The following is a 17381-nucleotide window of genomic DNA, read 5'->3' on the forward strand; positions in this document are numbered from 1 at the left end:
CAGATCAAGTAAGATGAGTGCTGAGAATTGACTTTTAGGTGTAACAATATGGAAGTCTTGAATGACTTTCATAGGAGCCGTCCCTATGGAGTAGTGAGGAGATAAAGGCTAGGATCGAGTGCTCTCTAGAGGGAATGGGAGGATAGGAATGGAAGATAACAAAAACAGATATCTCTTTTGAGGAATTTCTTCCCTAAAGGGAATAGGAAAATGAGACCACTGCTGGAAGAAGATACGGGATTAAGAGAATTTTTTCAAAGATAGGAGCTATTACAGTGTGTTTGATGCTGATATGAATAGTATAGTAAAGTTGGGGAAATTGATGATGCATGAGGGAAAAGGGTGAATTGCTGGAATGAGGTTGAGTAGATGAAAGGAGATGGAGGGATACAATGGAGGGATTGGTCTTAATAGGAACACAGACCATCCATAATAGCAAAGGGAAGACAAGAGTACTTTGGCACAAATGTAGATAAACAGATTTTGATTACTTTTCTTTTCTCAGTCAATTGGGAAGCAAGATCATCTGCTAAGCCCAAGGAGAGGGAAGGAGATACAGAAGTAAAATATAGGAAAATATATGACCTAATCATTTAGGAGACTAGAGAACTGGTCTGTGATGACAAGGCCATACCACCTGTGCTGATAATGTGGAGACTAAGACGTATCTAGGATTGGGATTTGCCTGATGACCATGATAGAGGAAGAGGGATAATATAGTTGAGGGTGTATTCAAAGGTGGGAGATTATTGTAATGGATCATAGACTCTAAGTTGGATAAAGAACACTGCAAAGGTTATAGGATTAATGGATTATAGAGCTGAGATTTAAATACCGAAGATTCTTGAAGAGGTGAGTTGAAGAGTTAGAGGCTGGCTGGGTTGTAGGAAGCTAGAAATTGAGATTATACAGGGGGTCAAGTGATTGGTGAGAAGTTCTAGAGTAAGACTGAGAACAAGTAGCTGAAATCAAGTGAAGGACTGGACCTTGAGAGAAGAGGAGGATGTTAAAGATCATTCATATATGTGGATTTTTAAATCATCATGCACTTTATTTCTAGGAATTAATCCATTTCTTCTAGATTGTCCAATTTGTTGGCATATAATTGTGCATAGCAGTCACTTATGGTTCTTTGTTATTTTTGTGGCATCAGTTGTAATGTCTTTTTCATTTCTCATTTTATGTGAGTCCTCTCATTTTTATTCTTGGTGAGTCTAGCTAAAGGTTTGTCAATTTCATTGATCTTTTCAAAGAATCACGTCTTAGTTCCTTGGTCTTTTCCATATTCTTTTTAATCTCGATTTCATTTATTTCTGCTTGGATCTTTGTCATTTCCTTCTTCCTACTAACTCTGAGTTTCATTTGTTCTCCTTTTCCTAGTTCTTTGAGGTGTAATCTTTTCTTGTTTATTTGGAATTTTTCTTTTTTCTTGAGGTAAGTATTTATTGCTATGAATATCCCTCTTAGAACAGCTTTTACTGCTTCCCATACATTTTATTTTATTTTATAAGATTTATTTATTTTAGAGAGCATGAGCAGAGGGTAGGACAGAAAGAGAGGGAGACCAGCAGATTCTCTGCTGAACAGAGAGTCCAACATGGGCTCCATCCTAGGATCTTGAGATCATGACTTGAGCTGAAACCAGGAATCAGACACTTAATGGACTGAGCCATCCAGCCACCCTTCATCCCATAAATTTTAATATGCTGTTTTTCTATTTTCATTTATGTCTAGGTATTTTTTTGACTTCATAGATCATCATGCATTTTGATAAGAACAGTGTTGGAGAGAGTCATGGCCAGGAACTAAAATATTTAAGGAATGAGGTTAGGGGTGTCATGTTGATGACTACAGCAAGCATTAGGGATAGTAATGATAATTTGGTCTGATATTGGGGATTGAAAGTTAGAATTTTAGGGAGGCAGATGAGACAGTAGTTTGGAAGTAGCAACAAGAAAAAAGAACATCCATCCTGTCTCTAGGCCTAATGGAAAGAGGAGTATCAGAATGAAGATAGGACTGAAAAAGGTTGTAGGGAGAGCCAGGTTTCAGTTGGCAGTGGCTTTCAACCCTGGCTATGCATTAAAATCACCAGGGAGGGCTTGTAAACATACCATTTCCTTGGTCCCAGCCTCCAGAGATTCTGACTCAGACAGTTTGGGGTGGAGCTCAGGCTTAAGTACATTTTTTTTTTAACTCCCAGGCGACTGTATGTACAGCCAGGGTTGTGTCCCAAGCAAGAATGTTCTGAGAAAAGGATGAGTAATTGAGGATGACAGATGAGTTTCTGAGAGCATAGGGAAAGGGTTCAGGAGTTCAAGAGGGGTGGGGCATCTTTAAAAGTTTTGGCCCTTTGAATTTCTGTAGATTACCTATTCATACCCATGAATCGTTTATTCTGTTGGTGAATGTTTGATTTTTGTTTTGGTTTGAGCTTTTTATTGAAGTATTACGTGAATACTGAAGAGTATGCACCTGCACGTATTGTGTCATGAGCACCCAAATCAAGAAACAGAACATTATTACTAGGATACAGAATGCAGTCCAATGCAATACTCCTGTTATATTAACTATCTCTTCACTGGGGGAGATTTATTAAAAGGGATCTTATGTTGCCTATGTTGAGTAGCAAAATAGATTTCATATCACAATGTACTGGCCTTAGGTTATAGGGTAAACCAGAATAGTCCCAGCCATGAGTTTTTCTCTTTTCTTCTTAAAGTAGATGGCATAGGGATCCCTGGGTGGCGCAGCGGTTTGGCGCCTGCCTTTGGCCCAGGGCGCGATCCTGGAGACCCGGGATCGAGTCCCACGTCGGGCTCCCGGTGCATGGAGCTTGCTTCTCCCTCTGCCTGTGTCTCTGCCTCTCTCTCTCTCTCTCTCTGTATGTGACTATCATAAAAAAAAAAAAAAAGTAGATGGCATACATGAAGAGGGCTTGCAAAATCCAAGGTGATAACATTTTTTTTCATCTGAAATCTGGCCTCCTGGCAATGCATTGTAGTTGGAGTTACCATGGTCTTTTCTGCTGTTTCTTCATCAGCTCTTTTCCTCTCTGACTGCAAATGAATTGTTTTGGCAAGTGGAAACATGCTCTAAGTGATAGGGCCTCACCCATTTGGCCCAGGCAGTTTAGGTCTTCCATACCTGCCTGATTACACTGAGTCTAGGGTTTAGGGTTTACAAAAGAGTTTTAAGTCAGGTTTGAGTCACAGAAACACCCTGAGGAATGGTCACTATGGTTTTGCTTAGCTGTAAATATATATTGAATAAAGATGGCCAAATTCTGCTTTTAGCATTTGTAACTATTCATTTCCAGTATTTTGACCCCTGCTGGAAAAAAAAAAAGAAGAGAAAACAAGGAAAACTGGATTTTTGATCTGTACAATGTACAGCACAATGAACTTAAATTTTCATTTCTTGGGGATCCCTGGGTGGCTCAGCAGTTTAGCGCCTGCCTTGGGCCCAGGGCATGATCCTGGAGTCCCAGGATCGAGTCCCACGTCAGGCTCCCTGCATGGAGCCTGCTTCTCCCTCTGCCTCTGTCTCTGCCTCTCTCATTCTCTCATGCCTCTTATGAACAAATAAATAAAATCTTTAAAAAAATTTCGTTTCTTAAAGCTGGGAAACAAAAAACTAGTAGGATATTATGATAAAGACTTTATATTACTGTCAGGAGCAGGTAATACCAGTTTTTTTAATTTTAGTTATTCCTTTAGCATCTCTTGAAGAATAAAGTTAATTGAAAGTAACATTGTAAGTATTAAGGACCACTGGAAAAAATGGTCAAGGCAGAAATGCTCCTTGCTTGGGGTGCTTGACTGGCTCAGTCAGTAGAGAATGTGACTCTTGATCTCAGGGTTGTGAGTTCGAGTCCCATGTTGGGTGTAGATATTACTTCAAAAATAAAGTCTTAAAAAAATATTGCTTGCTTGCTTTTACATTACACCACATTCTCTATAATTCTTTTAAGTTTAGATGAGTACAATATCAGAATATTGTTAAAAATACATCTATAGGGCAACCCCGGTGGCTTAGTGGTTTAGCGCCGCCTTCAGCCCAGGGCATGATCCTGGAGACACAGGGTTGAGTCCTGCATCGGGCTCCCTGCAGGGAGCCTGCTTCTCCCTCTGCCTGTGTCTCTGCCTCTCTCTCTCTCTGTCTCCAATAAATAAATACAAAATCTTAAAAAAAAATACATCTATAATGGGGGACCTGGGTGCCTCTCTGGTTGAGCGTCTGCCTTTGGCTCAGGTCATGACCCTGGGGTCTTGGGATTGAGTCCGGCATCAGGCTCCCTACAGGGAGCCTGCTCCTCCCTCTGCCTATGTCTCTGCCTCTCTATCTCTAATTAATAAATAAATAAAATCTTAAAAAAACACATCAATAACTTATTGTTTTGTGTATGAAATATCTTACTCTTGTCAGTCTCCTTACCTTGTACTGCTTGTATAATAGTGACATAGCTCTGGTGCTCTGTGATGTTGTATGACAGTGAGTGCAGACGGCCTAGGACATCAAGTGGTTCTATAACAAGTCTTTCCAACTCTAGGCTACATTGTCCTAGGCGAGCATTTGGCCTTTAAAAAAAATCATTTGAATAAGAAAGATCAGTGGTTACAAGGGTTATTAGTAAGATGTAGGCATGAAAAAAAAAAAAAGATGTAGGCATGAATAGGCAAAGCTCGGAGGACTTTTATGGTAATGAAAGTATTCTGTATGGTACTGTAATTAATGGTGGATACATGTTGTCAAAATCCATAGAACATATAACATCAAGAGTGAACCCTCATTTAACTATGGACTTTGGATGATAATGATGTATCACTGTAGGTTTATTGATTATAATAAATGGCCCACTCTGGCACAGGATGTTGCTAGTAGGGGAGGCTGGATGTGGGGGGTGCTATGCAGAGGACACATGGGATCTCTCTGTACTTTCTGCTCAGTTTTTCTGTAAAACTAAAACTTCTCTAAAGATAAAGTTTACTATTAAACAAGTAATTTGTAGGATTTTTATGATGGTAAGTTGCAAAATTTAACAATACTTTTTAATGTAAAACTATTCCCTTATCCATTATAAGGCTTTCATTTAATGGTATATGCCTGTTTCTTAGTATTTTCCATCAATGAATATGAAAAATATCTGGCTGTTATTCTCTCAACTGTTAGAATCTTTTAGGTAAGTCTAGGTAAGTGAACCTAGACTTTTAAAGATTGTGGGGACTTAGGGCTCCAGTTTCCAAACGTTTGATTCATTGTCACCAGAACCACAACTTTTATTCCATGATTGCTCTATAAATACTCTATTCCTAAGTCCAGCTATGTCCTTAAAGTGCTGGCTCCCTATAGTTTTCTTTCACACATTCACAATTTAGAACTACAATCATTTATAAAAACTATAGCTCTCTTTATAATGTGTAAGTTACTCAGACAAACTTATTTCTAAATTCTCAAAGCTATCTTACTAATATTTAAGTGTTAATTGAGGCCAAAGAGTAGACATCTAGATTACTTAGAGGGGATTTCCCTTTGTAATTTTTTATACTTTTCAGTGTTCCTCTGGTAAATTTATCTAAAATGGTTACAAATTATACTCAATTCATTCTGAGAAAAAAAAAGTCTACATACTGTGTGTAGGGATTTAGTTATGTTATATGTGTGAAATTCCTACAATCCATAAATATTCACATATTATGGATAATATTCTTGTCATAAGGATTAACTACATAATATATTTCAGTACTTTATCATTTTAAAATTAGTATTCTGAGATCATGTAGAATGGCCGGCCATTCATTTGGTTAATTTTTTTGTTCATTATTAGGGTTGTGTTATGAGGTGTTTATTAATCAGTTGGTTACTATTTCATAACTCATAAATTATTCTTCCTGAATGATACTTTTTACTTCCTACAAACTAGTTCCTCCACTTTTCTCATTTCTTCCTGCCCAACACTAAAGAATGGCTAACCTTCTGAAATTTTCTTTCCTTTCTTAATGGCATAGTATTATCATTTTATGTATTTTGATGATTCTGATCAGAATCATTAGAATCATCAAAATATGTCATCTGTTGGCTCCTTTTACTTAAATGGATTGAGTTGAAAAGTTAAGTGATGAAAATGCTATAGTCAGATTTTCCCTCATACTTACTGTTTTCAAGGTATCATTTGTTTGGCCTCAAAATTTAAAAGTCTACTTTTCTACTTTCCATTCCTAATGGAATATGAAGTACTAAGCCCTGGTTTCAAATTTAAGGAAAGTAAACTTCAGGTCTTTTTCTCTGTTCTCCCCTATTTCATTGCATCATAGCATTTTGACTTGGAAGAGACTTTAGAGGATAATTTAGATCACCGTTTTCATTTTATAGATGAGGAAAGTAAAACACGGAAGTCAAGTGACTTGTGTAAGTAAGATGTCGCAGCTAGTGCCAAATCTTGAACTCCGGTATCAAACCGTGACCCTCACTCACTCTGCTTTCCCCCTTTTGCTTTTGCCTGTTTGTGCTTCTGATTGTTGGCACTAATGTTTCCCAGCCACTCTATTCTGGGCCAATCCAATGTGCAGTAATGTTGATGCTTCCTTGGATCTTTGTTCATACTTTTAAGACCTATAAAAGTGTGGACTTGGAACCACAATGGTTACCCATATTTTCCCCAATCTGTATAGTTTTTCCCTTTTAACCAACATTGCAAACTAGTGGAGAAAAGGAAGCTGCCTGGGGCACTATGTTATGCAGAATAATGAATGCCTCTTCCCCTAGAGATGTCCATGTCCTAATCCTTGGAACATCTGAATGTTTGGTTACATGGCGAGGGGGAATTATGGTTGCTAGTCTGCTGACCTTAAAATATGAAGATTATCTTGGATTAACTTGGTGAATCCAATGTAATCACAGGAGTCTTTGTGGGAGAGGGAATTGGAAGAGAGAACAGCATGAGGAGTAGGCCCCGAGAAGAGAATGCATCCTACCGATACATTGATCTTAACTCAGTGAGATCTATGTTAGACTTCTGAGTAACAGAACTATAAGATAATAAATTTGTGTTGTTTTAAGCCACTAAATTTGTGTTGATTTGTTTCAATAGCCATAGATAAGTAATACAAGTACTTATACTGCTCCTTAGAAAAAGTCACTCACTTTGACTCTTGCTCTTCCTGCATCATCTGATGATTTCATTAGCTACCTTGATTTCCCTTTTACATGGCTCCATGTTTCTCATTTAGATCCTTGGATAAAACAACCCACTATAAGACTGTTTACTCTGAGTCAACAATGAATGTCCTTAGGATACACCTTCTCAGTATTTGGATATTAGTTTTACAAAACACAACTAATGTTAAGAGGCTACTTAAAACTGTGAAACTCAGGGATCCTTGGGTGGCTTAGCGGTTTAGCGCCTGCCTTTGGCCGAGGGCGTGATCCTGGAGTCCTGGGATCGAGTCCCCCATCGGGCTCCCTGCATGGAGCCTGCTTCTCCCTCTGCCTCTGTCTCTGCCTCTCTCTTTCTCTCTCTCTCTGTATCTCTCATGAATAAATAAATAAAATCTTAAAAAAAAAAAAAAAAAACTGTGAAACTGTTTTGCTATAGGCTGCTGCTTTTTAGGAATTCAAGGTCAGATACTGATCCAGTACTCCTAACTGCACTGACCTAACTCTTAAGAAATTATTTTTGTCACCTCACAATATTTATCAGAGAAATTACCTTTATGGGTATAAATGAAGCTGCTTATAACTTTACTCTTTATGATGGAGCCTGAGTGAGATGTACATCTTTTTTCTTACTTGACGAAAGAGGAAAATGCTGGGCCATATAGCCTGATTACCTATTTAATTGAGCTGACTTGCTCATAGATTCAGGTGTACATTTGACAGCCTAACTTGCCAAGATGTGGCCAACACATGTAACTCCTGCAAAATCCTTGACTTGATGTAGCACCAGGTTTTTTTCTCCTTGCCCAATGGCTGTAGTAGCATTAATTGGTGTTGGAGGCTCAATTTTGCAAAAGCCTCAGTAGGTCATTGTGACATGAGTTAGTTTGGACAACTGAATCCCCCAGCCCTTTCAAATTAATGTAATTCTTTCTGTGGCAGGGAGGCTTGAATTCACTGAAACTTTGTCTTTTCAGGAAATCTGATTCTATGCTAGTAGTACTAGAAAGAATTCATAATTCTGACTTTCTGCATTTTTTCACTCCATAGCAGGGAAATTTTTTATTGGTAAAAAACTTCTTGACCCATTGTGAAATAAGAACCTTACTGAGCCCTCCTTTCTGTACTAAGTCATTTCTCAGATGAAAGAAGAAGATCTTTCTATTTTGTTCTTTGTTTTCCACATTTCATATTCCCTATTTCATGAAAAATAAAAAAAAAAACATTTTATGTTTTTTTGCTTTCATTTGGATTAACAAAGTATTTTTTGTGATTCCATTTGTCTGCATTATTGGCATATTAGCTATCCTTTTCTTTTTTTAGCATTACTCTAAGGTTTACAATATATATCTAACTTCATCAATGTATTTTTAAATAATGTTTCATGCATAAGCCTTACAACAATATACTTCTGTCCATATTTTCTGATTCTTTTCAATGTATTTTACTTTAGTTTTGTATATATATGTTTTTCTGTCTTATTTTGAGATCTAGTTTATTGATTTTTAGTTTTTCCAATTTAAATTCAATTAGCCAACATATAGTACATCATTAGTTTCAGATGTAGTTTTCAATAATTCATCAGTTGCAATAACACCCAAGTGCTCATCACATCACATGTGATCATTAATACCCAGTCACCCCACCCCCCACCCTCTCCCCTTCAGCAACCCTCAGTCTGTTTACCAGAGTTAAGAGGTGGTTAACTCATAAGAGACTCATGGGTTGTCTCCCTCTTGGATCTTTTCCCATTGAGTTTTCTCTGTCTTCCATTATGGTCCTCTGCACTATTTCTTATGTTCCACATGTGAATGAAACCATATGATAATTGTCCTTCTCTGACTTATTTCAGTCAGCATAATACCCTCTAGTTCCATTCATATCCGTGTAAATGGTAGATATTTGTTCTTTCTGATGGCTGAATCTTCTTCTGTCACCAACTCCCTCTTTTGCTTCATTTACCCTCCCCGTTAGGCATCCATTTTAGACTGCATCTCAGTTACAGCAGTTTTAGTTTCAACCTGATCGGATTTTATTTCTGCACTAAGAGATTCTCTAGTGTCTTTTTTGCTCTTTTCAAGCCCAGGTAGTAACTTTATAATCATTATCCTGAATTCCAGCTCTGACATCTTACTTACTATCCATATTGATTAGATCTTGGGAGAGAGTATTACCTCTGGTTCTTTCCTTTGTTATGAAGTCCTCCTTTTAGTACTTTTGCCTAGAGAAGAATGGTTGAACATAAATAAAAAATATCAACCATGACCCAAGTGAAATACACAGTGCACAAATCCAAAGAGGTCAGAAACCAAAATAGAAAAGGAAAAAAAAAATTGAAAGGAAAGGGAAAGAAAAAAGAAAAAATTGGGGAGGAGAGAGAATATAATTTCACAGGATGGACAAAACGGGGTGATCCACTTGGTCCTGAGTGTGTGTATTTTGGCCTGTGTGTTAGAAGACACTACACCCCACAATTGTAAAAAGCAAAAACTTATACAAAAATAAAATTGAATACAGTGAAACAAAGCTAATGAGGGAGAAGATATCTATAAAAAGTAAATGGAAAAATTAAAGTTAAAAAAAAAGACTTAAAAACAGTTGAACAAATAAGAAACTAGTTGATAAGGGGGAAAAAAGGTAAATTTTAAACTGAAAGAGTTTTTTCATGAGAAAAAAACCCCTCAAATCTTATATAATATTTCCTGTAGCACTGCAGTTTTGCAGTTTTGTGGACTTGGTAAACTTGGTATTCACCTAATTTTCAGCTTCTCTTCTGGGGTAGGGGCCTGCTGTGCAGATCTTCAGGTTCGCCTAGGCACAGTTGAGATGCCCCTTGCAGGGGGGCCGGCCCCTGTAAGCTGCATGGGGCTGTTCTGTATGGCTTTTGTTGCCTGAAGGCTTTCTGTGCTGCTTTAGGGGATGAAAATAAAAATGGCCAAGCCCCCACCTCCAGCCCAGAGCTGAATGATGGCAGCGCCCCCCCCCCCCAAAACCCTCAGGGAAAAGCAGTCTTCACCTTTGTTTAGCCGAACTCTGCAGACTCCTGACGTCCATGCCCCCCATCGATTCTCCTGGGGAAGAGGGAAGTTCCCTGCATTTCTGCCCTTTGCAGGGCCCCTGCGTAGAAAGTGGTTGTCCTGTCAGGCTGCGGTGTGTGGTTTTTTGGGAAACTGAGCTGAGACCTCCCTCCCAGCATCTGACTGTAAGCAGTTTCCCCACCCCAGTGCTTGGGAATGCGCAGCACCCCCTTTCTTTCTATGACCCCAGGGATCCTGAGACCACACTGTTCCACTTAGGATCCTGCCTCCTTCTCCAGCTGAGCACCTTTCAGGCAGGCCCGTCTCTCACTGGAGTAGACCTCTAAAAGTTCCAATTTTGTGCTCTGGGACTAAATCACTTTCTGGTAGCTGGCTTATGGAGGCTTTCTCCCTCGGCCTTTTATCTTCCAGTATATCCCCACAGATCCACATCTTTGTACCTCCTACCTTGCAAACACTGGTCACTTTTCTATTTGTAAAATTCCCACAGTTCTTAGGTGTTCAGAATGATTTGATAGTCACCTAGCTAAGTTCAAGAGACCAGATGAAACGAGGTGCCCTACCTCGTTTGGCCATCTTGCCTCAGAAACCCAAAAAATCTTCTGATTGACTCCTGCTTCCCCTCTTTCCTACTGACTATTATGTACAGGTGATAGCAGGAACTCAAGCAGCCATCTTGATGTCGTGGACCCCAAAGTGGACCCCAGTGTCTCACTGGTTGAGAATAGCACATCATCATGTGGGAAAGAGTCCCAACACCCTGAACTACTGTACACTGAACTGACTATATCAGGGCTTTGTGTGTGTGTGTGTGTGAGAGAGAGAATACAATCAGTTTCTATCTTATGTAAGCCTGGGTTTTGTCTGTATATGTTTTTGTTCTTGTTGTAGATGGCCATATGCAGCTGGATCTAATCCTGACTAATGAAAGCAGGGTGCTAGAAGGGGCCCAAGTTTTTGTCCTAGATGACTGAACAAGTAGTCATGCATTGGATCGAGAACAAATAATTTAGGAACTTCTGGGAGTAGATAATCCTATAAAACAGTTATACACTGATGTGGATAAGTCTCTGCAATTCAAAATTATTTTTAAAATCATGAAAACATTCAACCTGTATTTGAATCTTTTTTTGTTTTGTTTTGTTTTCTTAGGCATAAACATTGATCTCATGCTTTAATGACTTTAGGAATTTGATGACTAGTCCTACATCATAGTGGAGTTCTGAAATATCAAGGCTCACTCTGCTTTATTTTCTTGATAATGGAGGTATAAGTCTTAATCATAGTTTTGAGTTACAAAGAAATTTTTAAGTTTGGGGATCCTCACAAGTTAAATTGAAATAAACCCATGGAGGAATGCATCATATGTTGGAACTATTTATGAAGGGCAGTTTTTACTTTGTATTAGGTCTTTTCCCCTCAATCACTAACTCTTAACCTTTATCATGTTTTGAACTTTCATGTCAAAATTATTGTTGGGTACACTGAGGGAAAATTAAATTCAATTTGCATTTTTGGCATTATTTATTATCAGAACCTTTAAATGACAGTAATTTTGGAGTGTAGATTTCACTTTGCTTTTTTATTCTTCAGGCTAGTCAAGGAAATTTTAGGACACACATTTTTAATCTGTTTTCTCTCTCTGATCTTTCTCCTTTAGGACAAATATGATGGATTTGTGGTGACAGTTGTAAGCTTACAGCCATCAAGGTAGCATTTAAAATGTCTTTAGGCAAACTTGTTTTCCCTATCTTCTTATCTGGTCATGATAAAAGCTAAGTGTCTCTTTTTATACCGTTTAAAAATATGTCTTCTTTAGTTGCTGGCAAACAAGTTGGAATTTGAATTACCTGTGAAATCTTTCATGGAGATGACTGTATATGGGAAAAGGAAATTCTAGGACAGACTTTGAGCTAGAGCTGATGTAATGCATCCCAGGGAAGCAGTGCTTGGAACTCAGGTAGCTGTAAGCAGGTAAGTTAATAGCAGAGTAAACTTGCCAGAAACAAGCATGTATAAAAGAATAAAAGAAATGGAAACAGTAAGACCATTGATAACAAAATACAGGGAGCAGGATTCAGGGCCTCTTGTGGAAATCCTTAGAGGCTAAAGGCTCTAAAAGCTGAAACTGCTTCATTTTTCTTTTGATGTAACAGTCATTAAAAATAATAATAAGGCTCAAGCTAGGACCAAAATGGAAACTCACTTATATCAGTGTTGTTGTTGTTTTTTTTTAATATTTATATTATAGCACAGGGCAGTGTCATATACACAAGGCCTTTTCTTGCACAAACTGTATGTTTCATTGAAAACAAAGACAGGCTTGCTTGGAACTGAATTGACAGCTTTGTGGCTGGAAAGATAAATATAGCACTTTTCAGGTAGTGAATTCATGAATAATCAATGAACCAGCAAAGGACAAAAAGTGACATATGGCAGCCTGGTGTGGATTAAGTGTGATTGTCACATCCCCTTTCACACCTTTTTCCCTTCTCTAATTTATTGAAAGAAACAAAACCAGCCTCATGTAGCCAGAACACAGTATCTCTGAAAAAGTCTACTCAGGCAAAGTGTTAACAGGTTAGTTTATTCATTAAATGTCTCCTTACTATTTGGTTGCTTTAATAGTGTAGCCAAGTTGTTTGCGTTAATTGAAATTTTATTCAGAATGAAAATTTGACTTGAATTCTTGAAATAAGCTGGTAGTTTCTGTTTTTTAAAATTACTATTAAACCAACGTTACTAATAAGTAACACTTAACCATGCTAATTTGCCAGAATGTTTCTCTAAATAAACCACAAATACATAATAGCTGTGTTTTCATGTCTTTCATGACTCAGTGTATAAAACAAAATAGAAGGCATTCTTAATTTCTTTTCATATCAACCAACGCTCATTGAAGATATTGATTCTATTATTTTTAACAACAAAAAGGAAACAACCAATTTCAATGGAAATTCTTTGATAGAACTGAAGTTTCTAGAATAGTGTTCAAAGGAACTGTTAAGGAGGAGGTATTTGTTCACAACCCAGGTAATAACTCTACCACTTAAAAACATCAGTCTTCCTTGGTGGCTAAAGAAGGGTGAGGTATCCAGTCCCGTGAGTCTGTTTGCACCTTGTTTTTTGTCTGCTTTGTGTCAAGGATCTCATTGAACCCTGAACATTGGAGGGTCTCTAGATAACCTGATTCTCTAGTTCCCTCAGTTCCACTGTAGTCTTTCCAGACCCTTTGAAATTGGCAGGGGAATTAGCAGTAAGTTGTGATAAAGTATATGTCATAGAAAGAATTATCATCTGTTTTGAATGGCTCCTGTCAACTTCCACAAAAAACAGTTTCTGGAACCTTATTCTTAGAATTGTAGGTTCCCATATGGATATCAAATATTAATGGGTAGTAGTTTTTGGAAAGGCTTTTACTATTAAAGGAATCAGCAGAGTAGCACATTAATTATTTTATTCCAGTGGTACAAATGAGCTACTGATTAACATCTGGCTTTTTTTCAAATTCATTGTAAGGTTCCTTAAAAAGACTTTTCATGTAAATTCTCTTGAACTGTATGCCAGTAGCACCCCCCCCCATATGTGTAATTAACTTTCTCTGTGTCACAATATCCCTCTATAATTCAGAGAAGTGAATGGTCATGAGATATTTAGCAGGTAGTTTGTTAAATCTAGGAGTTGGATTAAGCTTGTAATTAATTTACTTTTACAGTACAAATTGGGGTAGACTTACACTTAATTTTCTAATAGTTTTCAATTTGTTTCCTCGAGTGTGGGAGGAGATGGTGTTACTGTGAATGTACTTACTTATTCTACAGCCTGACATGTATTTGTGCATTTAAATGTCATGTGGCTTGTGTGTTGGAGAAGAAAAAACCCTGAAGGGCTACTTTTGTATAGACAGTGTATAAGAAAACCAAAGTGTAATATCTGTTGAAAAGTAAACTTGGCTAATAACCTTTAACCTTTAAAATTACCTTCAGCCAAACAACTCTATCAGTTTATCAGCAGTTTTGAAAATGCCTAATGCTTATGCCATGGCATAAGCTATGCCAGCTATGGAAACCACAGACTGGGTTGGAATGAGAGTGGTCATGGGAAGCCTGCCCTTAAAAATCCTGAAGATAAGCCCTGTTACTGAATTGTGTATATTTATTCCCTCTGTGAATAACTCAGTAAAGCCTATTCATCAAGGAAATCTTGTCCTTGAATCAGGTCCATTTGTCACAAATCATACACTTCAACTTCAGGATTACGTCAGGCTGAAATTATGAACAAAGCATGTTGCTATGTTCATTCTTTTATAACACAAAGAGTGGCTTATCATCAATTTGCCTACGGTAGTATCACCAGCAGTTTTATGTATTTAGGGTAATTTCTCCCAACTCTTCCTGAAGGTTATTGAGCTTTTATTTTTGGAATAAGAAAGAAAGAATCCCTGTTGTGTATTAAATACTTACCATTTGCCGAACACTGTGTTATGCTGAACCCAAGACAAGTTAATAGTTTCTACTTGTGAGTATAACACACATAAGACAGAAGGAAAGCTTACCCAGAGCTGGATTTTAAGAATAGTTTTGATTTTTATCACAGACCATCTTAGTCATTGGAGGTTTATAATCTATAAAACAGAAGTGTTAGAACTACTATTGGGTGGGGGAGGAGGAAGACACATTTAAAAATTCTATTTAAGAAGCCATTATTGAACTTCTTTGTTTCAGGAATTCTTTGATAGTCACTGGGATTACAAACCTGATTATGCTTCCCAAGTACTCAAAAGTATAGGACAGTATGAATGACTCTCAATTGCCTTGCCCTTTACAGATTACAGATTGTTTTTAATGATATTATCTCCATTATTCTTTATAGCAGTACTGTTGGGGCTTTATAGTGCAAAGGCCTAGATAGATTAAATGAAGAATGGAGTAGGTATTTGGCCCCACTGCTATGTTTTTGCAGTATCTTTGGGATATTCTAACTAACCAAGTGAGGAGTTAGTTAAGCTGTTAATAAGCCATGCAGAGGAGCTCAAGGGATCTTTAGAATGTATACTGTATTGGTCTTTGAGTGACTTTGCTAGGATAAAATGGTGCATGCACAGTTATTTAGTAGTTTGATAATATTTAAAAAATAAGACATTTACTTTTTTATTCTTATGACAGATATTTAAAGACATAATTTGCGTGAGACATTGTATCATCGACTGTTCTGTTTGATTCTGTTGTCACTCTTGGTAGTTCAAGCATGCTTAATGCAGAAGATTTGAAAGTACGGGTAAATATGAAGATCCAGAAAAAAATTAACTCTGCCTCTCATCACCTAGAAGTTGTGAACATTTTGATCTATTTCTTCAAGTTCCTTTTTATCCTTAAAAAATAGGTCCCATTTTTATAGAGACCATCCAGCGTATACGTGATTGAATTCTACTATTATGGATGTAGGAGCTTTCCCCTCCCATTGAAAATATAGTTAGTATTTCTTGGACATTTACTATATGTTTGGCACAGAGCTAATATTTTATATTTTAAAAATGTTTCTATATAAAAATATATGACAAAGAACCTGTGTATCACATATATAAGGTATGGATTTCTATGAATGGATCCCCTAATGTAAGAACAATGTGAGAACCTGGAATATATTGAAGAGTGGCAACATATTCCACCTTAGCTAAAGGCACTTGAAAAACAGCAGGTATGAAGAAGGGCGCTCAGACCTCCCACGTGAGAGATGCCCTCCCTGTCCAGGGAGGAAACATTTATATCACCAGTCAGAGGTCGAGACTGAGTATTCGGTACAGACAGACTTTGTTAAAATAATTACTATTTTCTTTTAGGTTTGCCATATATTTTAGTTATTATTTCCACAATCATCTGTCCTTGCTCACATAGAAGCACCTGGGTTTTGCCAGTTCCTTAAGTCTTCATTTCCTTATGGAAGGCTTCCATGTACGCGCAAAAATAAGTTCTGTATGCTTTTGCCCTGTTAATCTGTGCTAATTCTCAGGCTCAGCTGGAGGTTCTAAGATGGTAGAAGTAAAATTCTACCTCCCCAACACTCTCTGTCCACATGTATCTTTCTTCCCATCCTACCTTCGATCCTCCCCATCAGAAATACTGTCCTCAATTTGATCATTTTTTTGCCTTTTAAATTTTTTAATTTTACCTTATTTTTTAAATTTAATTTGATTTTTTTAAGGATTTATTTTTGTACTGGGAAATAATTGACATACAATATTAAACTAGTTCAGGTGTGTAACAGTGATTTAGGATTTTTTTTCAGGATTTATATATGTTACAAAATCATCACTGCGATGTCCAGTTACCATCTGTCACTATACAAAGTTCTTACAATATTAACTATATTCCCTATACTGTACATTACATCCTGTGTTTTATTTTATAACTAGAATATTGTACCTCTTAATCTTCTTAACCTGTTTGGTCTGTCACCACCACCTTCCTCCACCCTGGCAAACCATCATTTTCTCTGTACCTATGAGTGTGTTTCTCTCTTGTTTGTTCATTGGTTTCATTCATTAGATTCTACATGTAAGTAAAATCATACAACATTTGTCTTTCTCTCTCTGACTTCACTTAGTATAACCCCCCCAGGTCAATTCATATTGTTGTGAATGGCAAGATTTCATTCCTTTTTATGGCTGAGTACTGTTCCATTGTGTATATTTATCACATCTTCTTCACCCATTTATCCATCAATGGGCACCTAGGTTGCTTCCATACCTTGCCTATTTTAAAAAAAGCTACAGTGAACATAGGGGTGTGTATGTTTTGTTGCATTAGTGTTTTCATTTTCTTTGGATAAATAACCAAAAGAGGAATTGCTGGGTTGTATGGTATTTTCTACTTTTAATTTTTTGAGGAACCACCATACTGTTTTCCATAGTGGCTGCACCAATTTACATCTCACCAACAGTGCGTGTGTCTCTTTTCTCCACATTCTTACCAATAGTTACTTCTTTTTTGATGATAACCATCCTGACAGGTGTGAGGTGTTGTCTCATTGAGGTTTTGATTTGCATTTCCCTGGTGATTAGTGATGTTGAGTATTGTTTTATGTGTCTGTAGGCCATCTGTATGTCTTCTTTGGAAAAATGTCTATTCAGATCTACTGCCTATTTTTTAATTGTTTTTTTTTTTTTAAATATTGGGGTGTATGAGGTTT

The 17381-nt window shown here is 37.3% G+C and overlaps 1 protein-coding gene across 5 annotated transcripts in view; it reads left to right on the top strand.

Annotated features, from left to right (window-relative positions):
* Window positions 1–17381, top strand: part of LOC121501731 (cytochrome c oxidase assembly factor 1 homolog) — a 68378-nt gene that overhangs the window by 30069 nt on the left and 20928 nt on the right. The window contains exons 3-4 of one of the 5 annotated variants that reach the window (XM_041774069.1): window positions 11854–11903; window positions 12013–12167. The exons of 3 other annotated variants lie outside the window; for them this stretch is intronic. The gene's annotated coding sequence lies outside the window, so the exon portion shown is untranslated. The remainder of the gene's footprint in view (window positions 1–11853; window positions 11904–12012; window positions 12168–17381) is intronic. One more of the 5 variants, XM_041774071.1, reaches the window with a different exon arrangement.

Source organism: Vulpes lagopus, chromosome 11 (assembly GCF_018345385.1).
Source record: "Vulpes lagopus strain Blue_001 chromosome 11, ASM1834538v1, whole genome shotgun sequence".
Lineage (NCBI taxonomy): Eukaryota > Metazoa > Chordata > Mammalia > Carnivora > Canidae > Vulpes > Vulpes lagopus.